A 22,682-nucleotide genomic window follows, 5' to 3' on the forward strand; every position below is an offset into this window, starting at 1 on the left:
AAGGAAGAAGTAAAACTATCACTGTCTGCAGACGATATGACATTATATGTCGAAAACCCTGAAAAACCCACAGCAAAACTACTAAGCTAACAAATGAGTACAGCAAAGTAGCAGGCTACAAGATCAACATTCAAAAATCTGTAGCTTTTCTATACACTAGTAATGAACAAGCTGAGGGGGAAATCAAGAAACAAATCCCATTTACAATCGCAACTAAAAGAATAAAATACCTAGGAATAAATTTAACCAAAGAGACAAAAAACCTATATAAAGAAAACTACAAAAAACTGCTAAAAGAAATCACAGAAGACCTAAATAGATGGAAGGGCATACTGTGTTCATGGATTGGAAGACTAAATATAATTAAGATGTCAATCCTACCTGAACTGATCTACAGATTCAATGCAATACCAATCAAAATCCCAACAACTTATTTTTCAGAATTAGAAAAACCAATAAGCAAATTTATCTGGAAGGGCAGGGGGCCCCGAATTGCTAAAAACATCTTGAGGAAAAAAAACGAAGCTGGAGGTCTCGCGATGCCGGACTTTAAGGCATATTATGAAGCCACAGTGGTCAAAACAGCATGGTGTTGGCATAAAGATAGATATATCGACCAATGGAATCGAATAGAGTGCTCAGATATAGACCTTCTCATCTATGGACATTTGATCTTTGATAAGGCAGTCAAGCCAACTCACCTGGGACAGAACAGTCTCTTCAATAAATGGTGCCTAGAGAACTGGATATCCATATGTAAAAGAATGAAAGAAGACCCGCATCTCACACCTTATACAAAAGTTAACTCAAAATGGATCAAAGATCTAAACATTAGGTCTAAGACCATAAAACAGTTAGAGGAAAATGTAGGGAGATATCTTATGAATCTTACAACTGGAGGTGGTTTTATGGACCTTAAACCTAAAGCAAGAACACTGAAGAAAGAAATAAATAAATGGGAGCTCCTCAAAATTAAACACTTTTGTGCATCAAAGAACTTCATCAAGAAAGTAGAAAGACAGCCTACACAATGGGAGATAATATTTGAAAATGACATATCAGATAAAGGTCTAGTATCCAGAATATATAAAGAGATTGTTCAACTCAACAACAAAAAGACAGCCAACCCAATTACAAAATGGTAAAAAGACTTGAACAGAGACCTACCAGAAGAGGAAATACGGATGGCCAAGAGGCACATGAAGAAATGCTCAATGTCCCTGACCATTAGAGAAATGCAAATCAAAACCACAATGAGATATCATCTCACACCCACCAGAATGGCCCTTATCAACAAAACAGAAAATGACAAGTGCTGGAGAGGATGCGGAGAAAGAGGCACACTTATCCACTGTTGGTGGGAATGTCAACTGGTGCAATCACTGTGGAAGGCAGTTTGGCGGTTCCTCAAAAAGCTGAATATAGAATTGCCATATGACCCAGCAATACCATTTACTCAAAGGACTTAAGGACAAAGACACAAACGGACATTTGCACACCAATGTTTATAGCAGCGTTATTAACAATTGCAAAGAAATGGAAACAGCCAAAATGTCCATCAACAGAAGAATGGCTAAATAAACTGTGGTATATACATATGATGGAATATCATGCAGCTTTAAGACAAGATAAACTTATGAGGCATGTAATAACATGGATGGACCTAGAGAACATTATGCTGAGTGAGTCCAGCCAAAAACTAAAGGACAAATACTGTATGGTCCCACTGATGTGAACGGACATTTGAGAATAAACTTGAAATATGTCATTGGTAACAGATTCCAGCAGGAGTTAGAAACAGGGTAAGATAATAGGTAATTGGAGCTGAAGGGATACAGACTGTGCAACAGGACTAGATACAAAAACTCAAAAATGGACAGCACAATAATACCTAATTGTAAAGTAATCATGTTAAAACACTGAATGAAGCTGCATCTGAGCTATAGGATATTTTGTTGTTGTTTTTTACTATTATTACTACTTTTATTTCTTTTCTCTATATTAACATTTTATATCTTTTTCTGTTGTGTTGCTAGTTCCTCTAAACCAATGCAAATGTACTAATAAACGATGATCATGCATCTATGTGATGATGTTAAGAATTACTGAGTGCATATGTAGAACGGTATTTCTAAATGTTGTGTTAATTTCTTTTTTTTATTTTTATTTTTTTTTCTTTTTTTCTTTCTTTCCATTAATAAAATAAATAAATAAATAAATAAATAAATAAATAAATAAATAAAAGGCTGATGGTATCTGAAACACCTCTGTCAGATTCCAGCTGGAGTCTGCTGGTCCTTGGCTTTTGGTTTTGAACAGTTTCCCAGGGCCATTTGCATTCTTCATTTCCAAACTACCTAATCAAAAGGTTAAGGAAAGATTAAGCTGTTTTTTAAAAGATTAAGAAAAAACTTAATAAAAAAGATCTCACTGAAACACTAAGTCTACCTCAAGAAGACTGGACTAGGAAAAAGAATATGGCTTTTCTGGGGCACAGCAACCTCAAACCAGCACACCTACTATGTGCAAAGACTGTGTTAAAGTTTTTACTATGTTTTAAATCTTTACTCAACCTTCTTTTTAACAACAAACAACTGTGATGATTATACCATTGTGATTATTTCATTTTCAGAGAATGACTTACACAGGCTTACTTAACCCAAGGTACAGTTGCAGAATTATAACACCTCCCATTAGATGTATACCCATGCAGATGGTATTCTCTGCCTACCATTTTCTTCACCCTTCTTGGGAGCCTACCATTATTTATTATTATTATTATTTATTAATTATTACTGCCCCCTTATTATCTTCAAAGTCTCCCTTTTGCCGTTTTTCTTTGCACACATTTAAACATGTTCAAGTCTTATAGATATTTAAAAGACTTAAATTGTCTGGACCTTTCTAGCTACCAACACATTTTTCTTCATAGCCAAACACAATCTTTACTTCTTCATCTCCCACTCATTCCTTAACCTAGTCCAAGGTAGTTCATGTCTTTAATAGTTTCTGGAGTTACAAATTTAGCTAAAGAGTAGAGGCTTTTTGCCTTTCCTTGAAACTTCCTCCTTGATTCACAGTTTACTTAGAAATGTTTAATTTCCAAATACTTAGGAATTTTCCAGGTATCATCCTGTTGTCAATTTAGTAGTTTAATTTAATGTCACCTTGAGTGATTTCTATTCATTTAAATTTGCCATTGTTTGTTTTATGCCCCCAGAATATGATTTAACATGGTGAGTGTTTTAGACACAATTTGAGAAGAATATGCATTCTGTAGTTGTTAGATGGAGTGGTCTAGAAATGTCTGGTAGGTCCAGTTTCTTGAAAGCATTTATCAGGTTGTCTATATGCATATTGATTTTCTGTATACTTGTCTTATAAATTACAGAGAAAGGAGTATTAAAGATATTAACTATAATTGTACATTTGTCTATCTCACCTTTCAGCTATATCAGTTTTACCCTCATTTGGCCTAATCTGTAGTTACATGCATACACATTTATGATTCTTGTGTCTTCTTGAAAAATTTATCCCTTTATAATTACATATATATCCCATGTATGCCTGAGAATGTTCCTTGTTCTGAAGTCGATCTTGTTTCAAATTGATACAGCTAATTCAGTTTTTTATGGGATTAGTATTTGCATAGTGTATCTTTCTTCATCCTTTTACTTTTTTCTATTACTTTATTTTATAACAGCTTCTTTGATATATACAGTGTTGGTTTGAAACTGTCATATAGCTCAGAAAAGCCATGTTCTTGTAATCCAATCTTGTGGGGGCAAACTTATTGTTGGGTGGGATCTTTTGATAGGTTGTTTCCATGGAGATGCTACCCCTGCCAATCCGAGATGGATCTTAATCCTTACCTGGAGACATTTATGAGTGAGAATTCAGAGCCAACATAGAAGACAGAGATGAAACCATGAGACAGATGTCTGGAGATGCAGAAGTTGCTGAAAGAGCTGTTTGAAACCAGAAGCTGGGAGAGAAGGACATCAATGTCACCATATGCCTTCTCATGGGACTGATAAACCCTGGATGAGATTAGCCTTTCTTGAGAGAAGGTATCTTCTTTTTGGTGCCTTAATTTGGACATTTTCATGACCTTAGTAAGTCCTCTTTATAAAAGGCAATACATTTCTGGTATATTGCATTCCAGCAGCTTTAGCTACCATAATGTTAATAGGGAAAAATCTATATGTTTAAAAAGTACATTAATTTATATGATTACTGCAGACAACATACAGCTGGGTCTTCCTTTTTTTTTTTTATCCAATCTGTCAATCTGTCATTTAACATGTATGTTTAGACCATTCTCTCTTTTTTTTTGCATAAGCAGCCTCCAGGAATTGAACCCAGGTCTCTGGCTTGGCAGGTGAGAACTCTACCACTGAGCTGCTGCTGCTCCAACTTGGACAATTCATATTTTAAATAATTACTGATATAGTTGAATAAAATATAAGCTCCTCCTAACTGTTTGTTAGTTGCTCTATCAGTCTTTATTTCTATTTTTTTTGTTTGTTTATTGGCCTTCTCTTGCATTAATTGAACATTTTTTTAAGAATTATTTTTATATTCTCTATTAAACATATATATCTCTCGGTAATTTTTGTGGGTACCATAAGATTTACAATGAATATTTTAAACATTATTCTGGGTCCATATTCAAATAATGCTAAACAGTTTCTCATATAAGCAAGGAATTTAAAGTGGCATCTTCTCAATTCCTCCCTCACATTCTTTGTTCTATGGATGCCAAATGTATTGTTTTTACTTATATTATAAACAAACAATATATTACTATTTTTGCTTTAGTCAAGGGTCAGAAAACTAGGCATGTTATATTTTGCTTTCCTAAAAACCTCAAAATTGAATCATATATAAGATTCTCTTTCCATTTTACTTGTGAACCCTGCACAATTTTCAGTATTTAGCAGATATCCTATCTTTGTCTTCCTTAATGCCTTCCCAAATTGAGATTATGTGTGAATTTTGCCCTTTTTGATCTCTTAACTTTTGTATTAACTTTTTTAATAGTGAGCATATTCTGCCAAATATTACCAAAAACCTTTGTATACCTTTTATCACAATCTAGTCTCTATATTTCCACAGTTATCTTTAAGTAAAATGTTTTGTTTTAGTATATGTCATATTCCAAGCTCTTCATTAGCTTCACTGGATGAAATCATTTGGTAGGATAAAATGATGAAGAATGAATAAATTTTTCATGATACTCCTTTCATGGAACATACGTATTTCAGGATACAAGCAAGTACAAAGGCAATTATGATACAATTTGAAATTTCTATGGCAATAGCTATGACAAAATAAACTTTAGAACAATTTTGTTAATGAAAATTCTAATCTCTTGCTTGGTGCATACAAAGAATGGACCTGTAGATGCTTTAGGTGATGAAGACATTGTAACTTCTTCTGTTATGTCTCCTTTGATTTCTTGGTAGGTTTTCAACAGCTTATGCTTATCCTCACTTGTCCAATATCTTGTATATTTTCCAAGGTCAGGAAAACCATATGTTTTTATACAGATCAAAGAATCTGAAACTCTGCGCTTTTAAAAATTAAAAAAAGAACATCTCCCTGCATATTTCAGAATAAAATGCGTATGCCACCCACTAACTGAAAAATTTAAGTAGTGATGGCAACCTACTTAAAAGTAAAGTAATTTCCCCTTTATGACAGAAACGACAATCATATCTTCCAGGAAGAAATAAGTGAAAACATCAAAGAAACTGGATGTAAGAGACTCAAAATGATGGGTATGAGCAAGAGAAAATGGAAAAATCTCATAAGGAATTAGCCCTTAGCTTTGGAGGTTATTCTTTGTATTGTAATTTGGTTGTTTTAAAGAGTCTTTATTACTAAAGACATCATGATTTTCTCATAGCTGAGGGGGAAAGTTCAATTACTGTAACAGTGTAATAGTCCATTTTAAATCATTTTTGTGTAAAGATTGAGTTGTATTGAAAGGATTTGTCATACTCAGAATGAAACTGGTGCAAATGAAAATCCTGTTAAGGAGCATTAACTTTACTGTTTTCTCATTTGCTATAAAAGCCTGGTAAGTACCAAGATTTGTGATAGACTGTAACTTGTTATGAACCAAGTGGGGAAAGGGGGAGCATCCTGATAGGTTTAACAGCAAGTAGGATTTTTTAGTTTACAGTCCAAGGAAATGAAAAAAAAAAAAAAAATCAGTCTCCTTCTGGTTTTCTGGGGTTAATTAGATACTGCTCTTTTACTCATTTGTTTTCTAGATTCCATTCTCCCATATAAATTAACGAGTTTCTTTATGTCAACCACATTTTTTCCAGTCATTAACCAACCATGGGCTAATCAAACAATTATCTTGTCCTTCATTTTATATGACATTTTGTAAAAATCCATAGAATCCTTTCAGAATTAAGGGGATGCATTTATTGTCAGATTGTAAACATTATTTTATGGAAAGTTGCATGAATCATTTGAAAAAGGAAAGAAAAGCCAAAATAAGAAATATGATTCTATATAAATAAAGAGCATGTTTAAAAATTATTGAAACATTAAAAGCTAAGATTTGTCATTCTTAGAGATTTTTAGGGTTTCTAGTAAAATGAGCTTGAGCAATTTTAAGATAATATTTCAACAGTTGTCCAATATAATTTCCTTAGATTATGATTCATTTAACAGCATTTATGTCTAAGTGAAGCATATTATTTGAAGGGAATTAAATCCTCATTAAAGATACCATGAAAGTCCTTGATAAAATTTAAAAAAATCAAATTATGAAAATTAAGTACTGCACATTCATATGCAAACACCAATGAATATTTGTCCATTCCCACCCACTCTGTGGAAGACACTTGAGCTTGTTTCTTCCAACCGCACTACTTAAAGTCAACTTACGCATTTGGGGAGGCAGTTCTGCTCCATAAGGAAGAGCCATATTTCACCTCCTCAGCTTAGATTTCTCCTTCAATTAAAAATGTGAGCACTGTCTGCACTCCCTTGACTGCATTCAATTTTTGTTTCTGGCTTCTGCCCTACCGGACCAATGAATTCGAATGGTCTCTCTGTAGCACTGGATTGTTTACCATTCCTTGAAAACGTGATCTCACTCAGCTTCATGGGCATCACCACTCCTCATATTCCTTTAACTTGTCTGAAACTCATTTTACAGTCTTTTCCTCCAGTTTCATTCTCCTTTGGACCTCTGTTTATGCTCCACCACCCATTGCCTGTGGTTTACATCTAATGGATTCAAAATGGTCCCTAAGTGTTCAGGTCCCACACCTATAATCCCAGGTAGAAAGAGGAGATAAGGGCATGCCTCTTTCTTAGTTGGGACATACCTAGAAATTTATAGGGAGTTATACTCAGCTTTTCTTTCTTATATATAACTGGATGAAATTAGGTCATAAGTCTGCACTTGGTGAAAAGCTGTCTTAGGAATTGAATATTTTAACTCCCAAGCCTCTACAGAAGAGGAAGTATGAGGATATTTTGAAAACCTTTCAGTATGCAAACCATGAAGTCCTTTACATACCACCTTCTCCAAGCTTCTAATTTACTGTATGAATGACTCCAAGACTCTCTAAGGTCTTAATTTAAGTCATTACTTTTCCCAGATGTGCTTTTCAGCCATACTTTCAACTTTTGCTAGAGTGACTTTTGCAAAGTAGAAATCTGATGTACTCTCTTATAGGGAAATCACAGACACCTGATAATTGACCATGACCCAGATCTTACCTACTTTTACCTTTCTCTGGTGAAGTCACAAGCATACTCTAAGGGGCCATCCTTTGATCCCCTGCAACTCCAACCTTTTTTCTATTGCATGTCATTCCCCAACCTGGGAAAATATTAAGTCTAAAGAAAAAGCCCAGCCAGATCTTAAACCCCGAAACCAGCAAGGAGCTCCTGATGCTTATCAGAACAGGAATTTTCAGTGGTAGGCCCCCCTCCTCCCAAAGTGGATAAAAACACACTCAAACAGTATAGATAAGTCCCTCTTCTCTGAAGTGAAGTGTGGCATGAGGAGCTGCTATCTATCATCCCCAATCTTGAGCACCACCTTGGTAGATCGGCTATGGTGAGACTTGTTTTGCTGATCTTTTGGACTCTTTGTGCTGCGTAAGTCACAAGGAGATTTACCCTTTGTGGACTCTTAATTCTGTACGATAAAGAGATCATTTGCTGCAGCTTTCTGTTTTACCCTGAACCTGTGTTCCCCTGACACCATTGTAGCAACTAACTTCACAAATTCTAAAACCCAAGCTCCGTAAAAAAGCATGTACGGCTCTCCAAGGCCTGACACCTAACTATCACTAATTATCCAAACACACAAATCCACTTTTATGCTGTCCCCAAATTCTATGCTTCAACTATATCAAACAACAGTTTCCAGACCTGGTCAAGAACTATTTCACTCATTTGGCTTTGCTTGTGTTGATATGATTTCAACATCAGAAACCCCCATTCTACCACCACAAATTTTCAATCTGGCAATTCCTTTTATCTATGGTATGGACAGATGAGTCAAGAATATGGATAAGAAATAAACAAATAATAGGGGGAACAAGAGTTAAAATAAATTGAGTAGATTGAAATACTACTGGTCAATGAAAGTGAGTGGTAAGTGGTATGGCATATATGAGTTTTTCTCTTTTTTCTTTCTTTTGCTGGAGAGCTGCAAATGTTCAAAAAAATGATCATGGTGATGAATACACAACTATGTGATAATATTGTGAGCCATTTATTGTAACCATGTCAAGAATGTTTCTATGTTTGCTCATTGTTTATACTAAAAATATAAAAAAAAGAGGAAAAAGGAAATCTTAAAAGTCTGGCATTTCTTCAAAACCCATGTATATGTGGTCATATTATAGTATAAGTTGCCAATGTTATTTGTAACTTAAGAAATTTAAAATCCTCTGAGGGAGTAATTCTACTTCTAGAAATGAGTGAGATATAAGCACAAAGACTTGTATACATCAATATTCAACTTAATATTATGTATAATAAGAAAATATTGGGACAAATATAAACATTCAATTACAAGCTTCAAAAGCCTTATGGCGTGTCACCCAGCTAGGAAGTTGTTCAGAGGCTGTGGCTCAGATCTCTCACACCTCCCACCAGGTACACAGACTATAGAAGCACTCACAGCAGTGAGTTAGATAGAACCCTACATATATCCAGGCACAACTAACCAAGTCCCCAGAGACTTAGGGTAGAACACAAGGCACTGAGGAGTGCTACATACAAAAGGAATACCCAGGGTGTGGGGAGAGAGAGACAGACTGAGTTAGAAAGGCTGGCAAGTGCTGCACTCATTTCTGTTGGCTAGACAACCTAATGGCAAAATGGACTTTTCTGGAGTGATCCATCTTTCTGGATTTACCTCATCTGACTTCCAAGGGCAGGATACCCTATCAAGGAAGACGTCAGAGGCATAAAAGCCTCACAGAGGACAAAAAAGAGGGAAGGGTTTAAACTGAACTACTATAAGATGGGAGGGGTCCACAACTGAAATGTGTTAAGGAAAATGGCACTGATTAAGGGAGAGAATTTAAACAAATTTTAGGACCTGGAGAAAAAATTCTGCACAAAAACCAGCAGAACAAATCAAGGTACTCAGGAAGGAACAGATGAAAAGAAACTTTCTCCTGGAGCTATTATAATTATACAAAGATTCCAATCTTAAAAATTGTACCACATATCCAGGGGAAGAAGCAGAGGAAGAGAGCTATGAAAATTTCATTAGTTAAATATGGATTGTTCTAAAGGTTTAGAATAAGTTGGACCAAGTATCAAAGAAAAGCTTTAACACAAAGCCAATCAACAATAAAAACCCAGAACAAAGATAGAAACTGCCCTTCAGAGTGAACTCATCAAGATAATCACATGTCTAGGCATCAGAAAAAAATTGCAAACCACACTAAGAAACAGGAAGAGGCAGCTCAGGCTAGGGAGCAGATTAAAACTTCAAGGAGACTCAGAATTTGGAAATACTAATCAAAGATGTCCAAAAAAAAACTAAATTAGTTCAAGGGGATGAAGGAAAATATGCATAAAGAGATTAAATAGCAGTATATGGGAGCAGAGAATATGTATGCTATTGAAACTAAATTGGTATCTTTACAAGTTAGTAGATTATAGATAAAGGCATATTAATATAAACCTTGGGGTAGCCATAAAGTAAGTATTTTTTAGATATATAAAAACAGATATGAAAAAGGGATCATATATATCAAAAAGATAAAATATACAGAAAGGAAACCACAATAAAGGAAAAGAGAGATGAAAAGAGATTTGAAATATAAAGATCAAAGGACAAAATGGCTGAAGTAAGTACTGCTTTTATAGTAATAACACTGAATGTTAATGGATTAAACTCTCCATTCAAAAGACACAGATTGGCAAAATGGATAGAAAAACATGAGTGAACTAAATATTGAGTACAAGAGACACACATTGAACCAAAAGATACAAATAGGTTGACAGTGAAATATTGGAAAAATACTGCAATAGAACCAAGAAAAGATCTTGGGTGGCCATACTAAGGTCAGAAAAAATACACTTTAAATCAAAAGCTCTGATAAGATGCAAGGACGGACACAAAACATTAATAAAAGGGCAATCCATCAAGAAGAAATAACAATCATACATATTTACTCACCTAACCATGGTGCTCCAAAATATATGAGGGAAGCATATATCCTTCCATATTCAGGGTAAAACTGAAGGAAAAAATGGATACTTCTTCAACAACAGCTGGAGACTGTGGTGGTTAGGTTCATGTGTCAACTTGGCTAGGTAACAATGCCCAGTTGTTTGGTCAAGCAAGAAACGTCCTAATTATTACTGTGAGGACATTTCATGGACTTAAATCATGAGTACATTGACTGCATCTATAGCTTATTACGTCTGCCATCAATTGACAAACTTACCTTCAGCAATGGGAGACACCTCATCCAATTAGTAGAAGGCTTTAAAAGGAGAAGTGATAACTTCAGTCAGTCAGGTTGCCCGTGGGAGTTCACTGAAAACCTTCATCAGAGTTCTCAGCTTGCAGCCTATCCTACAGAATTTGCACTCATGCATCTCCACAGTTGTGTGAGATAATTTTATAAAATTTCATATTATTTGCAGATATCTCCTGTTGGTTCTGTTTCCCTATAGAACTCTGACTAATACAGCTTTGTTCCTGCAGTGGTCCTTGAGAAACAGGAAATTAAAAATGGGACTGCTGAATTGGTTGCTAGGTTTTGATTAGGTTCACAGACACTAATGATGCTATTTCCAATAGTCAAGATGGTATTAATAATTTATGTCATAAGCTGGAAATAGAACTACACAAAATATCATCATTGGATATGGCTACTCAAATGCTTATAAGAGGCGCAGCTCTGTTGAGGGTTTTATCATCTTAAAAAATAAACAGAGACTTCAGTACATCACTCTCATCAGTAGACAGAACATCAAGACAGAAAATCAATATGTATGGTAGAAAACAAGAGCAGTATGAGAAATGACCTGAACCTAACAGACATGCACAGGACACTACACTCCCAAACAACAAGATATGCATTCTTCTCAAGTATACATGGATCTTTCTCCAGGATAGACCACATATTGTGTCACAGAACTAGTATCAATAAATTAAAAATGATTATTAAATTGTACAAAGCATCTTCCCTGACCATAATGGAATGAAGTTGGAAATCTTTAACAGGTGGATAACTGGAAGTCTACAAATACATGAAAGTTAGACAGCACACTCTTAAACAATCATTAGGTCATAGAATAAATTGCAAGGGTAATTAATACATATCTTCAGATGATCAAAAATGAGAACACAACATATCAAAATTTATAGGATGCATATGGAAGCAAAGGCAGTGCTGAGAAGGTAAATTTTTGTCCCAAATACTTATATTAAAGAAGAAGAACCAATTAAAATCAAAGACCAAACTGCACACTTGAAGAAAACAGAAAAAGAACAGCAAACTAACCCCAAAACATTCAGAAGGAAAGAAATAACAAAGATTAGAGAAGAAATAAATGAAATTAAGATTTCATAAATAAAGAATTAACAAAACCAAATATTGGGTGCTTGGGAAGTTCAATAAAGTAAAAAAATACTCAGTTAGACTGACAAAGAAAACAATAGAGGAGACACAAACAAGTAAAATAAAAAATGAGAGAAGAAATATTACTACTGACTCCATAGAAATAAATATATATGAGGATACCATGATAAATCATATGCCAACAAATTAGATGGCCTAGATGAAACTGGCAAATTTCCAGAAACAGAAAAATCTTACACTGACTCGACAAGAAATAGAAGATGTCAACAGGCCAATTACAAGCAAAGAGATTGAATTAGTCATCAAAAACCCTCCCAACAAAGAAAAACCAAGAAACACATACTTTCACAGGTGAATCCTACCTCCAAAGAGCTATTACTTTGAATCAAATGAATAAAATTGATAAATATCTAGCAAGACTGACACAGGAAAAGAGAGGACACAAATTACCAACTGTGTAAATGAAAAAAGAGATATCATAACAGACAATGCAGAAATCAAAAAGATAATTAGGGAACTCTATGAACTGCTCTACATCTCAAATTTGGCAATTTTGATCAAATGGTCTAATATTTTGAAAAACACCAAATATCATAATTCACATATGAATAAATAATTTGAGTAGCCCTCCAATTGCTAAGAATATCAAATTCATCATTTAAACTCCCAAAAAAGAAATCTCCAGGCTCATAGGGTTTCAATGAATAACTCTACCAAATGTTTAAAGTAGATTAACACCAATTCTACATAATCTCTTCAAGAAAACAGATGAGAGGGAAACCCTTCCCAATTTATTTTAGAAGCTTGTTTTATCCTGACACAGAAACAAAACAAGACAGTTACACAATTTTTAAAAAAAAAATAAAAAACAAAGCTACAAAATAACATCCCTCATTTCATGAATATAAATGAAAAAATCTTTAACAAAATACTAGCAAGTAAGAGTCTGCAAAATACAGAAATAATTATTCACTAAACCAAGTGGGTTTTTTTCCCAGTACAACCCACAATATTAGGAGGCTAAAGAAGAACCATCACATGATCATGTCAATTGATGCTTAGAAAATCTTGTGACAATATGTATCAACTGTGATTCATTAAATTTGTACCCCAATCAAGACCCATCCTTATTTTTAATCTGCATTCCTATAGCTCTGAACCCATTGTAAATAAGACCTCTTGAAGATGTTCTTAGTCAAGAAGTGGACCCGTTGAAAAGGGTGGGTATTAACCCTATTATTGGAGGCCTAACGAAGAGAAGAAACCAGAAGCCAGAAGTAAGAGACAGTCACACTGAAAGAAGCTGACCTCAGTGGAAACCTGAAGAGGACAAAAGGAGAGAGATTGTCATGGGACTGGGATCAGTGAAACAAGCCAAGTAACTGGAAGGATTGCTGATAGCATCAGAACACTACAGATTCTGGAAGAAAGTGTTTTGATTTCTTACAAATATCTTGATTTAGGACTCCTCCTAGCATCAAAACCATAAGCCAATAAATTACTTGGTTAAAGCCAATCTACTGTGTGAGTTTTTCTCACGGTAGCCCAGCAAACTAAGACAGTATCCATTTATGATAAAAATCTTAGAAAAGTAGGAAGATAAAGGAACTTGCTGAAGTTTGTAAAGAACATCTACCAAAAACTAAATCATAAACAAACAAAAAATCCTAAGACAGGAATGCACTTTATGATTGAAGACTAAGTACATTCTTCCTAACAAGTCAAGAGTTTCTGCTCCCATCACCCTTTTCAAATATTGATGGATGCTTTACTCAGTGCAATGAAAAATAGAAAGGCAAGCAAACCAGAAATGGAATAAAATAATATTATCTCTATATGTAGATGACCCAACTGCATAATTATTCCTGTAGAAAATCTCAAGGTATCTACAATACACATGTGTGCGCACACACACAAAACCCTAGAACTAATAAGTGAATTCAGCATGGCTGCAGGATACAAAATAAATATACAAAAACTACATTTATTTCTTTATACTAGCAGTGAACACCAGGACATTGAAATTAAAAATAAAATACCAATTAAGCCTTCTAAAAATAAATAAAATTAAGATGCAAATCTAAATAAAATGTGCATTATGGTAGTCAAAATGATAATGAAAGAAATCTGAGAAGGTCTGAAAAAAAAGTAGGGAGACATACTTTTCAATTTCCTGGATGCTAAAACAAATACCATGCAACGTGTTGGCTTAACAACAGAAATGCATTGGCTCATGGTTTCAGAGGTGAGATTTGCTTTTTCCTGGAGTCAGTATTCTTGCAGACTGACAATCTAAGGGGGTTCATTGGCTTTTCTATCACATGGCAATGCACACGGTGATGTGCCCTCTTTCCTCAAGATTCCATCGAGTTTCAGTCTCTGGGTGCTCCCATGGCTTCTCTCTCTGACTTTCACTCTGATTGTTAAGGACTCCAGGAATTCAGATTAAAGCCCAGCCTAATTTAGTTGGGCTGTATTATAATCAAAGAAACATCTCAAGGAGATTTTATTTATAGTCTTAATTATAGAGGCAAACTAAGGCCAAGAACATATTCACACTGAGATATACATTCAATCCACATCACATGCCATGACCGTATATTGGATGACTCAACATATTAAAGTCAGCTCTCTCCAAACTGACATACAGGTTCAACCCAATGTCTATCAAAATTTCAGCAAGATTTTTGTAGATATAGATGAGGCTATTATAAAATTTATTTGGAAAACAAAAGGAACTAGAATAGCAAAAATAATCTTAAAGAAGAATAAAGTGTGAAGATTTCATTTACCTGATTTCAAGGCTCATAACATAAATAACCTAATCAGAGCTGTATGGCTTTGGTGGAGGGATAAACAGAAAACCCAATAGAACAGAATAGAAAAATCCAGAAATAAATCCACACAAATATGCCCAACTTATTTTTAACAAAGTTGCAAAAAGAATTCAACGGTTTAGAGGTAGGCTTTTCAGCAAATGGTACTGGAACAATGTACATGGGAAAAGAAACAGGCATAAAAGACTCTAAGTATAAACTTCTTACCTTATACAGAATTAATTCAAAATGGATCATAGCCTTAAATTTAAAATATAAAACTAGGAATTATTTAAAAACTAAACCATTCCGTCTACTTTTTTTTTTTTTTTTGGCAGATGAAATCTAAGTGGCCCCCATAATCTGATACCCTAGTATTCACAAATTTGTGAATCCTTTCATGTAATCCCCTTGCCTATACCATGGATTTGGCTTGTGATTTGCTTCTGAACAACAGAATACAGCGAATGTGAAAGGGTGGACTTGACTACATGTGCACTTTTATGTTACAGAAGATTGTGATTTTGATTATATGTGGATTCTCCCCTTGGAGGCCTTGGGGTTGAAAATTTAATGTTGTAAGTTGGATGATGGAGCCATATGGAAAGCAAATTACACTAGCTTCTGGTCTATAAACAACAACAAAAAACTGAGACTCTCACCCAGACACCCTTAAGAAACAAAATGCTGCCTACAACCACGTGGCTCAGTCATGTGTCCTTCCCCAGTCAAGCCTCAGATGATACCACAACTCTGGCTGACACCAAGATTGTAACCTTATGATACTCATAAGCAGAAGGTTCGGAGTCCACAGCATTCAGCAGGAGATACAGGGCTAAAATAATTGATAACCAGGCCAATTGTCTTTGATTCTGAGCAACTACAGCTTAAGACACAGGGATATCAAGTACCTCATATCTTGCCTTTTCATTCTTGAAAGAGGAAGAGCAAACAGTGTTTGGGTATTCTAAATTTTTCCTGATGTTATTTCCAATGCTGCTTTTTTCTGTAGTGGAGAGAATTCTACTATTACCTTAGATATTTATCCTTACTCATTGTTTTCATATTTTCTACTGTGATACTCACTGCCCAATACTTGCTTTTGTTTTAATTTTTATACATAGCTCTTTATCAAGCTGCCATAATCTTTGATCTTTTGATTCTTATGAACCCCTCCTGCTGAACTGGGTTCAAGCATATATGAGTATCATTCTATATACTGAAAATATAATGATAATAATAAAACAGTGGCCCAAAACAGAGCTAATTTAAAAAATTTTTCACTTTTCCACTTCTAGGAAGTGTCCCTCACAATTTAAATCTTCACCTGGGAGAACAGAGCAAACTGGTCTCTTCTTTTCACATATTTTAGATAGGATATAATGTGTCCTTATTAGTAGGACCAATAGCTTAACTCACCATTTTTACCCTCACACTGGAGATTAAAAGTGGACATGGACCTTCATCGATCAATCATGATTTTCCCAAAGTTTTAGAGTGGGCCTATTGGCTAATGTTACACGTGACATAAAAATGTTTGGACATAATATTTGAGGGATTGTTACTTTCATAAAATTTGAAGATATTTATTGAATTACTTGACAGTATTTTTGTAGCAATAATTTCATATATATATAAATATATCTGACCCTGGGATTACACAGGTTTTCAAAGCTGGGTTTCTAATTTCCCTTCTCTTGAAACACTGAAAACTGTGACAAGGAGATAGATACTGCTCATGATTAAGGGTTGAGTAGCAGATTCAATAGCATTCAGCTACTGTAGCAACCACAAGCTTAACAGGAGCAACGGAAATAATCAATGACTTTCCTTCAGTCATAAGGCTTCTGATAATTGATCCTTGAGTCATCATTGAGGGAGGGTGCTGATTTCTGTATTGTATAATATCGCCTTTTTATGGTCACAAAATTAAACTTTTCCTATCTGTATTTTGTCTGGACTGATCTTAATGTCATGTATTTAATGCTTCCCAATTATGTCAGCTTTTTAATTGTTCCTAAAGGGAATTCTGTCTCTTCTATACTCAAAGAGTCAGGGATAGCCATAAAAAGATTCTGTTCAGGTTTATAAAATCAAATTCCAAGACTATGGTTAAAACAGCATAGATTGGGGTTCTAAGATTCATTGTTTTCAATTTAACTTTGAAAACCCTTTTCCAAAATTGATAATGCTCATAAATAGGATAATGTAGTAGCATTGTCCTTGCTACTACAAAATGTCCAATTTTACTAAAATAAACCATTTACTGATATTAACTTTACACTTTTTTTCCTTCCCAACTACTTTTATAGGAGATCTCTTTTGTTAATTTAAGAGATGGGAGTCATTTTGTTCAATTTGGCAGAGTTAATGCAACGAGAATTAGTTTGCATCTAAACAATGTCTACCAGAAACACACTACATGTAATATTGCTGAAAATTCTAATACAATAGACTTCCATAGGCTTGCACATTTTACAAATGTTCTTTTCTTCTATTTTTAATAGCACATTTGCTAATAAAGTTTAATAGCAATGCAACATATGTGGAGCCATCAGTCAGGAGTGTTATAAAAAAAGAGTTCTAAGAATCTCATCATTGCTTCTTTTGCAGAGATATTCTTAAGAATATTATTATTTATGTTGTGATACACCTTTCTCTGAGTATCCCCTAGAAAAATCTACTCAGTTTCAGGGCCACTAAGTGTGTATCTATGCTAATAAGTGTTCTTGTTTTAAATCTTATAGATATTTATTAAGTGGCCTGTCCTTTAGTATAACTGACTAAGTGCCCACTTTTGCATTGTCTGCACAAAAGGTGAGGCAAATCTATGGTGCAATTGGAGCAGTGCTTTGCTAACCGTACCCATACCCTGGAACTGCTTTTGAAATTCTTAAAATCTAACACTGCCATATCTCTCTATCAGCTTACTAGTCAAATCAGGTTTTCAAAAGGAGGGGCCTAGGAATCTGCATTTTAAGCAAATTAAATCATTTAAATCTTCAGCTATGATTGACAAGCAGTCACATTAGCTAAGTATATCTATTGTTAGGAAAGCTTTTTAGTTGCGTGCTAGTTGCATGTCTCTATCTCCTATGCATCTCCACCTTCATTTTACCACCTACATTAGTATGTTATCTTACTGTAATTTATATATTCTTCTAAGCTGTCTTACATAAAATTTATGTCTTACATAAATTATGTCTTGCATAATTTTCCTAACAAAATAAATATTCCAGGGTGATTGATTTGAGCAGAGAAGAGTATGCGTAAAAAAAATTTGGCATTGGATCTTAAACTAGGAATCTGGAATATGCAATTCTGTATGATATCTTACCTGTCAACAAGTTAATTTAGAAGATAAATGATTATACATCTTTTAGAATTTATGTCCCATTTTTTCTGTTGGGTAATATTTATTAAAATTTAAAATATGAATAATAAATAATATATGGTGATTTCTAATAAAATTTTATTCATGTAAAGTAATAAAATGGATTGATCATGACAAAAATATCTTGTACTTAATAATTGGTACAAATGAAGCATTAAAGCTCAGAAAATAAAATAACCTCAATTATTTATTCTTCCCCTATTATAATTTTGTTGATACTGTAAAAAGCTACAAATGTACATTATTCATTCCAAATTGTAACCGTAATAATGCTAAACCCAATAGAATATAAAATTTATGAGGACAGAATTTTGGCCTGACTTTGACTGAAATATGCCACAAACCTACAGAAGTGCTTGGTATAAATAGGTGATCAATAAATAGTTATTATATGCATGAATGCATAAGAGCCATATATGAGTACATATACACACAGTAATCAATTCATATTTACCCACGCATGCATGTGTATGTAACTTTTTACCCTTATATGTAATACAGATATGAGTATCTATATGTATGTACATATAGATGTGTGCATATGTGTGTTTATTCTGTACACACATGCATACAGAATATAAAAGAATGTTCACTCAGATTGGAAAGAAATGTATCATACTTACAGAAATTATACCATTGTAGAAAAGAGGGGGAAACGTTTCAATTTTTCAAAAGTCTCAAAGATACTATTATGCTTTCAAAAATATAAAAAATGTCCTATATAACAGAGTATGAATTATGCCATATAACGTACAATTTTACCATGTAAAGTATACAAGTCAAGGTTAAATAGTTTAAGAATTATATTCACTCAAGGATGATGTTTGTCAAGCAATATTTGCATGAAAGGGGGTAGAGAAATACTGAGATTCTATTTCAGGCTAAAAGCCTGTTTTATATTCAACTGCCACTTCATAAAGTGGTTTTGCGTCAGTAAAGCAAGAAAACATTTGGAGGTGGTTACATTTCACTCTTTAATGGACCTGGAATGCCAAACATTCTTTACTATGTACTTGGGAGGATTCCAAAATAGCTATTTAGGCCAGCTTCACTTCAAATGAAATTCTGCCCTTGATTTACTCAATACTCAGCAAATTTGAAAGAAGATGCTTCCTAAAGAGAAAGAGAAAATAGCCTAGATGAGAAAAACAGAAAGAAGAAAATCTGAGTTACTTTGTTCTGTATTTTTTCTTTGAAGGGCTCCTTTCTGAAGAGCTTTGAAGTTTCATCTGTGCTGTCCTTGCTGTACTTGATGGACATACACAGGATATTAAATCCATAAACCTGAAAAAGCTTGCTTGATTTGCTATCACACCTAACTGCATCAACCCCATAATATTTTGTACAAGTTTTTCACCAGACATTTTCATGCATATCCTCAGAGAATCAGCCTGACATAGTTAAGGAATTATTGTTTGGAAAAAGGGCTAATTGGGCTCTCAGTTCTAATTAGAATGTGGGGTAAAATCCCATTTCTTCTTACTCGAAACAGTGACTGTCATGCTCAACCATGTACTAGGGTCTCATTGGTGAATGTGCAGTTTTTCTTTAGGGAATGTGTAAACTGTGCTTCCAGAGACCCACACTTCATTCAATGAAGTCCCCTCTTCACCATTCCTGTCCCCAAAGGGAAGAAATACTATACTTCTGTTGGTTGAAAAATTGCCTCCAGAAGAGTCTCATAACCCACTCATATAACTGGAGTGGGGGAGTGGAAGGGTGCCAGGAAGATGCCATAAAACAAAGGGGCTCTATGCCCACACGCAGCAGCCAGAAATGATAAGAACTGAGTGGCACTTCTGAGCTTCTACAGCCCCTGGGAGAAAAACAGGGTCTGCAAATTGAAATCACTGGCCACCAATTGTACAACTGGTTCTGATTCAAGACAAACGCCCTTCTCTTCTATCAATATCTATAGTCCTTAAGCCAGACCATGTAGTGAGGCCCTGGCTGGTGGTGACAAGGAATGTCCTCTATGGGAGTGTGAGTCAATGAGTTCATTACCCCATTCTACATAATCAAGGCAGTTAGTTGCTTAATCGATTTAGTAAAAAGACAATCCAGCCAGATGTGGGGAAAAATCAAACTATAGTTAAGGATTTGAATTCTCACAAATTATTTCTCTCCAATACAGACTTAGGGAAACACCATGTATTTACCTGATACTTGGAAAGTAAGCATCTTAGAGATGATAGGAAACATAGACTGAGTCCCTTTCCTAAAATATAAATATACTTATTTTTTGACCAGGGGCACAGAAGCCCAGATATAGAAAACATATTACCCAAAGTCGTAAATTAGTTACTAAAGAGCCAAGACGAAATCTTGGATCATTAAATAACTAGTTCACAGTCTCTTTCCACTACAGTCTGCTAACTCACAAATTCTGTTATAGAACTGACTTCTAATTAACTAGAACCTTATTTCTTATTTTCCATTTGTGTAATATCTCCAGAAAATCTCATAACAGACTTGGAAGAAATTATAATACTCATCCTCTGGAGGTGGACTATATTTCCAAACATACTTTAAATGTGACATTAATATATCAACAAAATAAGGAGGATGCATATTTTGTTGAAATACACCTAGGATGTATTTCCAAAGATTATAAAAACAATCTTCAGAGAAAATGGTGTTTGTCTAAAGATTGAAATTAAAAATGTTAACTATTGAGGAAAAAATTGGAAACGCCAAGATTTGCTGTGCTGTTAAGTAATTATTGGAAAATGCATTAAAGTTTTGGAACAATTACCAATCGCAGTTTTTTAAGCAAGATTCGTGGATGTTTTGTAATCAGATCTAAGGCAGTCAGTTGCATATATTAAAACAGTTCTACACCAAATAGCTTGATCAGAATAAGATATGGTAAGTAATCTAAGGTAGATTGAAATAGTCTGTGAAAATAACGTAATTTACATAATCACCTTTTAGAAATCAAGAATTTAATAGTATTTCCCAACAGTGGTGGGAATGATAGCCCTTTGTTACTTTGGGGGAAAATTGCTCTTAAAACTGCTATAAGCAAAGTGTGGTAGCCAATTGAAAGACATTGTTTCTGTAGCATAAAAGTACTCACAGTTGTCATTTATACTGCCCTGCAATAAGAGTGTAGAATTGACAATGTACTGGGAAGTAAAACTAAAGCTCCACAAGTAGTATAAGGGGAATACACACTGATAGAATAGTCTGGAAAATAGCTAATGAATTGTTTATTGAATATCCTGTTTGAATTTAAATTTTAAAATAGAAAAAATGAGACATTTCAGATAGTGAAATATAGCAAAAGAGAGTGAAATACCATTTTTGTTCAACTGCATAGTTTAGCTTTTTTTGTGTCCCTAGCTAAGTCTGGGACAGGTCACCAAAAAGGACGGACTTCTGAGTTAAATTCGACATATTTGCAGCCTCATTTCACATTTTCTGGAGCTTTGAATTCAGTTATATTATCAATAAGACAAGGACCAAATGATCAAAAAGAAATTCTGAACATCAGGTCCTGAATTGCAGAGTCTCTTGAAGCCCTGATGTCAAAGCAGCCTTAGACCAGGGTTTCTCTCGGTAATCATTTGCTAATTTTCTCAGCTATCATACCTCAGTTTCCTTAGACCAGAGCTCTGTCCTAACCTCATTGTATTCAATCTTCACATTTCCTTTCCCCCAAGGGTCATATTTATCTCCACATCTGTCCTAGTTTGCCAGGACTGCTGTAACAAAGTATCACAAGCTATTTGGCTTTAACAACAGAAATTTATTATCTCACAGCTGTGGAATGCAGAAGTCCTAAATCAAGGTCTGGGCAGGTCTGGGCTTCCTCTGAAGTTCATAGTATTCTGGGAGTGGCTTCCTGGAAAACCATCCCTCAGCCCCTGCTTCAGTCACATGACCTCTCACCCCCTCTGCCTCATCTTGTGTTTGAATTTCCTCCGCTTACAAAGACTTCAGTTATATTGAATTAAGGCCCACCCTGATATAATAACATCTTCAAATAAACTATTTACAAATAGGTTCATATCCACAGGACTGGGAAGTTAGGACATCAGCATGCCTGTGTGGGGATATGATTCAATCCATAACACCATGAGTCCCAGAACTCCCAAGGTCCTGCTTCCTATAAATATGAATCAACTTGCCTGAATGAAGCTCAAAATTTCATTACATTGAATCCGATTGGATAAACATTCTGCTAACCATACTTTCTGGAAATACTTCTTAGGTTGACCACAGTAGCTTTTTCTCAAATTATAGCCAGCATCAGAATGACATGGAGCAGATGTGGGGAATGAATTTTAATATGCAAATTTCTGGGAATTACTGTAAGATATTCTGATCAGTATGTCAGAGGCATACCCCAGAAATCTACAGTTTTAACAA

General features: G+C 34.7%; 1 long non-coding RNA gene across 1 annotated transcript; it reads right to left on the bottom strand.

Moving 5' to 3' along the window:
• Window positions 1-2,244: 2,244 nt before the first annotated feature.
• Window positions 2,245-5,272, bottom strand: LOC143688066 (uncharacterized). Its single transcript, XR_013177812.1, has 3 exons — window positions 5,085-5,272; window positions 3,873-3,985; window positions 2,245-2,357 (listed from the first exon to the last, which is right to left on the bottom strand). It is a non-coding gene; the product is annotated as an uncharacterized LOC143688066 (long non-coding RNA).
• Window positions 5,273-22,682: the final 17,410 nt, after the last annotated feature.

This window comes from Tamandua tetradactyla, chromosome 1 (assembly GCF_023851605.1).
Source record: "Tamandua tetradactyla isolate mTamTet1 chromosome 1, mTamTet1.pri, whole genome shotgun sequence".
NCBI lineage: Eukaryota > Metazoa > Chordata > Mammalia > Pilosa > Myrmecophagidae > Tamandua > Tamandua tetradactyla.